Genomic DNA, 6,911 nt, shown 5'->3' with positions numbered 1-6,911 from the left:
GAAAGCTAATGCACACACTCTGTCACAGTGCTGCCAATCACCGGTGTGGTTCCCTCCCCTACCGGAATAGAATAACTCTTTTGCGTCTGTCACTAACGCCCAGTAGGTTACAGGTTTGAAGCACGTCACAGTCATTCAATCATTGAATCCTACTCAGAATACCACAGACAAGGTTAGACCTTCCGGATTCTCTTGAATGCTGCCATCAGTTCTTGCCTATACCACGAAGACTCTGATCTCACGGAATGGTTGGCTCGTTTGTCAGGCGAGCACTCGGTTGTCAGGCGATCAACCATGCATCGTGCAATCAGGAATCCAGAGATATTCACCAAGCCTCAAATGCTTGTAGAACAAGAGTGGTTGTCAGTCACTTTGTTCATGAGTGAGAATGGTGATGGGCGTCAATCATCACCTTCATCATGTTGAAGAACAAGTGATATCTTGGATAAAGAACAAGCGGAATTTGAATGAAAGAACAATAGTAATTGCATTAATACTCGAGGTACAGCAGAGCTCCACACCTTAATCTATGGTGTGTAGAAACTCCACCGTTGAAAATACATAAGCATAAGGTCTAGGCATGGCCGAATGGCCAGCCTCCCAATGATCTAAGAACTAAAATGTCGAAAGATGATCTAGAGATCTAAAAGTGATCAAAAGATGATCTAGAGATCTAAAAGTGATCAAAAGATGATCTAGAGATCTAAAAGTGAACAAAAGATTTTTATACAATAGTAAAAGGTCCTACTTATAAGAAACTAGTAGCCTAGGGTGTACAGAAATGAGTAAATGACATAAAAATCCTCTTCCGGGCCCACTTGGTGTGTGCTTGGGCTGAGCAATGAAGCAATTTCGTGTAGAGACTCTTCTTGGAGTTAAACGCCAGCTTTGGTGCCAGTTTGGGCGTTTAACTCCCATTTGGGTGCCAGTTCCAGCGTTTAACGCTGGGATTTCTTGAGGTGACTTTGAACGCCGGTTTGGGCCATCAAATCTTGGGCAAAGTATGGACTATTATATATTGCTGGAAAGCCCAGGATGTCTACTTTCCAACGCCGTTGAGAGCGCGCCAATTGGGCTTCTGTAGCTCCAGAAAATCCGCTTCGAATGCAGGGAGGTCAGAATCCAACAGCATCTGCAGTCCTTTTTGGTCTCAGAATCAGATTTTTGCTCAGGTCCCTCAATTTCAGCCAGAAAATACCTGAAATCACAGAAAAACACACAAACTCATAGTAAAGTCCAGAAAAGTGAATTTTAATTAAAAACTAATAAAAATATACTAAAAACTAACTATATCATATCAAAAACATACTAAAAACAATGCCAAAAAGTATACAAATTATCCGCTCATCACAACACCAAACTTAAATTGTTGCTTGTCCTCAAGCAACTGAAATCAAACAAGATAAAAAGAAGAGAATATGCAATGAATTCCAAAAACATCTGTGAAGATCAGTATTAATCAGATGAGCGGGGCTTTTAACTTTTTGCCTCCGAACAGTTTTGGCATCTCACTCTATCCTTTGAAATCCAGAATGGTTGGCTTCTTTAGGAACTTAGAATCCAGATAGTGTTAATGATTCTCTTAGTAAAGTATGATGATTCTTGAACATAGCTATTTATTGAGTCTTGGCTGTGGCCCAAAGCACTCTGTCTTCCAGTATTACCACCGGATACATACATGCCACAGACACATAATTGGGTGAACCTTTTCAGATTGTGACTCAGCTTTGCTAAAGTCCCCAATTAGAGGTGTCCAGGGTTCTTAAGCACACTCTTATTGCCTTGGATCACAACTCTTATTCCTTTCTCTCTTTTTTTTTTCATTTTTTTTTTGAAATGCTTTTTCTTGCTTCAAGAATCATTTTATTGATTTTTCAGATCCTCAGTAACATGTCTCCTTTTTCATCATTCTTTCAAGAGCCATCATTCATGAACCACAAATTCAAAAGACATATGCACTGTTTAAGCATACATTCAGAGAACAAAAATATTGCCACCACATCAAAATAATTAAACTATTATAAAATTCAAAATTCATGCAATTCTTTCTTTTATCAATTAGGCACGTTTTTATTGAAGAAAGGTGATGGATTCATAGGACATTCATAACTTTAAGGCATAGACACTAAGACACTAATGATCATAAGACACAAACATGGATAACATAAAGCATTAAAATTCGAAAAACAGAAGAACAATAACAAGGAAATCAAAGAACGGGTCCACCTTAGTGATGGCGGCTCTTTCTTGCTCTTGAAGATCCTATGGAGTGCTTGAGCTCCTCAATGTCTCTTCCTTGTCTTTGTTGCTCCTCCCTCATGATTCTTTGATCTTCTCTAATTTCATGAAGGATGATGGAGTGTTCTTGATGCTCCACCCTCAGTTGTCCCATGTTGGAACTTAGTTCTCCTAGGGAGGTGTTTAATTGCTCCCAATAGTTTTGTGGAGGAAAATTCATCCCTTGAGGAATCTCAGGGATCTCATGATGAGTGAGATCTCTTGTGTACTCCATCCTTTTCTTGGTGATGGGCTTGTCCTCATCAATGGGAATGTCTCCCTCTATGTCAACTCCAACTGAATAACAGAGGTGACAAATGAGATGAGGAAAAGCTAACCTTGCCAAGGTGGAGGTCTTGTCCGCCACCTTATAGAGTTCTTGGGCTATAACCTCATGAACCTCTATTTCTTCTCCAATCATGATACTATGGATCATGATGGCCCGGTCTATGGTAACTTCGGACCGGTTGCTAGTGGGGATGATTGAGCGTTGTATGAACTCTAACCATCCTCTAGCCACGGGCTTGAGGTCATGCCTTCTCAATTGGACCGGCTTTCCTCTTGAATCTTGCTTCCATTGTGCGCCCTCTTCACATATGACTGTGAGGACTTGGTCCAACCTTTGATCAAAGTTGACCCTTCTAGTGTAAGGATGCTTATCTCCTTGCATCATAGGCAAGTTGAACGCCACCCTCACACTCTCCGGACTAAAATCCAAGTATTTCCCCCGAACCATAGTGAGATAATTCTTTGGATTCGGGTTCACACTTTGGTCATGGTTCTTTGTGATCCATGCATTGGCATAGAACTCTTGAACCATCAAGATTCCGACTTGTTGAATGGGGTTGGTAAGAACTTCCCAACCTCTTCTTCGGATCTCATGGAGGATCTCCGGATATTCACCCTTTTTGAGTGAAAAGGGGACCTCGGAGATCACCTTCTTCAAGGCCACAACTTCATAGAAGTGGTCTTGATGCACCCTTGAGAGGAATCTATCCATCTCCCATGACTCGGAGGTGGAAGCTTTTGCCTTCCCTTTCCTCTTTTTAGAGGTTTCTCCGGCCTTGGATGCCATAAATGGTTATGGAAAAACAAAAAAGCAACGCTTTTACCACACCAAACTTAAAATGTTTGCTCGTCCTCGAGCAAAAGAAGAAAGAAGAGAGTAGAAGAAGAAGAAATGAAGAAGAGGGAGATGGTTGTGTATTCGGCCAAAGAGGGGGAAGAAAGGGTGTTTTTGGGGAAGAGGTGTTGAGGTGATTGGTGAATGGGGGAAGAAGAGAGAGAGTGATGGTAGGGTCCTGTGGGGTCCACAGATCCTGTAGTGTCAAGGAAAAGTCATCCCTGCACCAAATGTTGCTCAAAATCACGTGTTGAGCCATTTCTGGCGTTAAACGCCGGGCTGGTGCCCATTCCTGGCGTTTAACGCCAAGTTCTTGCCCTTTACTGGCGTTTAACGCCAGTCTGGTGCCCCTTTCTGGCGTTAAACGCCCAGAATGGTGCCAGACTGGGCGTTAAACGCCCAACAGCTAGCATTACTGGCGTTTGAACGCCAGTTTCTTCTCCTCCAGGGTGTGCTGTTTTTCTTCCTGTTTTTCATTCTGTTTTTGCTTTTTTCATTGTTTTTGTGACTTCTTATGATCATCAACCTACAAAAAGATAAAATAACAACAGAAAATAATTAATTATAAAACATTGGGTTGCCTCCCAACAAGCGCTTCTTTAATGTCATTAGCTTGACAGAGGGCTCTCATGGAGCCTCAGAATGCTCAGAACCGTGTTGAAACCTCCCAACACCAAACTTAGAGTTTGAATGTGGGGTTTCAACACCAAACTTAGAGTTTGGTTGTAGCCTCCCAACACCAAACTTAGAGTTTGACTGTGGGGGCTCTGTTTGGCTCTGTTTTGAGAGGAGTTCTTCATGCTTCCTCTCCATGATGACAGAGGGATATCCTTGGGCCTTAAACACCAAGGATTTTTCATTCACTTGAATGATTAACTCTCCTCTGTCAACATCAATCACAGCCTTTGCTGTGGCTAGGAAGGGTCTGCCAAGGATGATGGATTCATCCATGCACTTCCCAGTCTCTAGGACTATGAAATCAGTAGGAATGTACTGGTCTTCAACTTTAACCAGAACATCCTCTACAAGTCCATGGGCTTGTTTTCTTGAGTTGTCTGCCATCTCTAATGAGATTCTTGCAGCTTGCACCTCTAAGATCCCTAATTTCTCCATTACAGAGAGGGGCATGAGGTTCACACTTGACCCTAAGTCACACAAGGCCTCTTTGAAGGTCATGGTGCCTATGGTACAAGGTATAGAAAACTTCCCAGGATCCTGCCTCTTTTGAGGCAGTTTCTGCCTAGACAAGTCATCCAGTTCTTTGGTGAGCAAGGGAGGTTCATCCTCCCAAGTCTCATTTCCAAATAACTTGTCATTTAGTTTCATGATTGCTCCAAGGTATTTAGCAACTTGCTCTTCAGTGACATACTCATCCTCTTCAGAGGAAGAATACTCATCAGAGCTCATGAATGGCAGAAGTAAGTCCAATGGAATCTCTATGGTCTCATTTTGAGCCTCAGATTCCCATTGTTCCTCATTGAGAAACTCAGAGGAGAGTGGTGCACGCCCACTGGGGTCTTTCTCAGTGGCGTCTTCTTCCTCTCTTTCCTCTCCATATTCGGCCATGTTTATGGCCTTGCACTCTCCTTTTGGATTTTCTTCTGTATTACTTGGGAGAGTACTAGGAGGGAGTTCAGTAACCTTCTTGCTCAGCTGACCCACTTGTCCTTCCAAATTTCTGATGGAGGACCTTGTTTCATTCATGAAACTTTGAGTGGTCTTTATTAGATCAGAGACCATTGTTGCTAAGTCAGAAGTGTTCTGCTTAGAACTCTGTCTGTTGCTGAGAAGATGATGGAAAAGGCTTGCCATGCTAAACCTGTTTCTTCCACCATTATTGTTATTGAAACCTTGTTGAGGTCTCTCTTGATTCTTCCATGAGAGATTTGGGTGATTTCTCCATGAAGAATTGTAGGTATTTCCATAGGGTTCTCCTAGGTAATTCACCTCTTCCATGGAAGGGTTCTCAGGATCATAAGCTTCTTCCTCAGATGAAGCATCCTTAGTACTGTTTGGTGCATTTTGCATTCCAGACAGACTTTGAGAAATCAAATTGACTTGTTGAGTCAATATCTTATTCTGAGCCAATATGGCATTCAGAGTGTCAATCTCAAGAACTCCTCTCTTCTGACTAGTCCCATTGTTCACAGGGATTTCTTTCAGAAGTGTACATGAATTGGTTATTTGCAACCATTTCAATCAATTCTTGAGCTTCTGCAGGCGTCTTCTTCAGATGAAGAGATCCTCCAGCAGAGCTATCCAAGGACATCTAGATAGTTCAGAGAGACCATCATAGAAAATACCTATGATGCTCCATTCAGAAAGCATGTCTGAAGGACATCTTCTGATTAATTGTTTGTATCTTTCCCAAGCTTCATAGAGGGATTCTCCATCCTTCTGTCTGAAGGTTTGGACTTCCACTCTAAGCTTACTCCATCTTTGTGGTGGAAAGAACTTTGCCAAGAAGGCATTGACTAGCTTTTCCCAAGAGTCCAGGCTTTCTTTAGGTTGAGAATCCAACCATATTCTAGCTCTGTCTCTTACAGCAAAAGGAATAGCATCAGTCTATAGACCTCAGGGTTAACCCCATTAGTCTGACTGTGTCACAGATTTGCAAGAATTCAGCTAAAAACTGATGAGGATCTTCCATTGGAAGTCCATGGAACTTGCAATTCTGTTGCATTAGAGAAACTAATTGAGGCTTAAGCAAAGTTGTTTGCTCCAATGGCAGGGATAGAGAGCTTCTCCCATAGAAGTCGGGAGTAGGTGCAGTAAAGTCACCCAGCACCTTCCTTGCATTGTTGGCATTGTTGTGTTTTCGGCTGCCATGGGTTCTTCTTCTTTGAAGAATTCGGTCAGGTCCTCTAAAGAGAGTTGTGCTTTGGCTTCTCTAGCTTTCTCTTCAAGGTCCTTTCGGGTTCAGGATCAGCTTCAACAAGAATGCCTTGTCTCTGCTCCTGCTCATATGAAAGAGAAGAGAAAAAGAAAATGTGGAATCCTCTATGTCACAGTATAGAGATTCCTTGAAATGTCAGAGGAAAAGAGAAATAGAAAGAAGAGGAGAAGAAGAATTCGAACTTTAATTAGATAAGGTTCGAATTGTGCATTTAGAAGGAGTGGTACTCCATAAATAGAAGGATGTGAGAAGGAGGGAAGAGGATTTTCGAAAATTCAATTAAAAGATTTGAAAACATTTTGAAAATTGATTGATAATTTTTGAAAATTGAAAGTGGAAGAGAAATCAAGTGATTTTTGAAAAAGATTTTGAAATTAGAAACTAAAAAGATTTGATTGAAAACTAATTTGAAAAAGATATGATAAAAAAAATATGATTGAAAGGTTATTGTCTTAAAAAAGATGTGATTGAGAATATGATTTGAAAACCATTTTAAAAAGATATGTTTTGAAATTATTTTAAAAGATTTGATTGGAAAATTAGTGACTTGCCTAACAAGAAAAGATATGATTCAAACATAAAAACCTTCCTTAACAGAAAAGGCAAAAAATGTTC

At 41.1% G+C, this 6,911-nt stretch overlaps 1 non-coding gene across 1 annotated transcript; it reads left to right on the top strand.

Moving 5' to 3' along the window:
* Positions 1-5,722: 5,722 nt before the first annotated feature.
* On the top strand, positions 5,723-5,830 carry LOC130971853 (small nucleolar RNA R71). Its single transcript, XR_009083058.1, has one exon. It is a non-coding gene; the product is annotated as a small nucleolar RNA R71 (small nucleolar RNA).
* The last annotated feature ends 1,081 nt before the right edge of the window (positions 5,831-6,911 follow it).

Source organism: Arachis stenosperma, chromosome 3 (assembly GCF_014773155.1).
Source record: "Arachis stenosperma cultivar V10309 chromosome 3, arast.V10309.gnm1.PFL2, whole genome shotgun sequence".
In the NCBI taxonomy this organism is placed as follows: domain Eukaryota; kingdom Viridiplantae; phylum Streptophyta; class Magnoliopsida; order Fabales; family Fabaceae; genus Arachis; species Arachis stenosperma.
The sequence above is the reverse complement of the archived record's forward strand: the minus strand, read 5'-3'. Positions and strand labels throughout refer to the sequence as shown.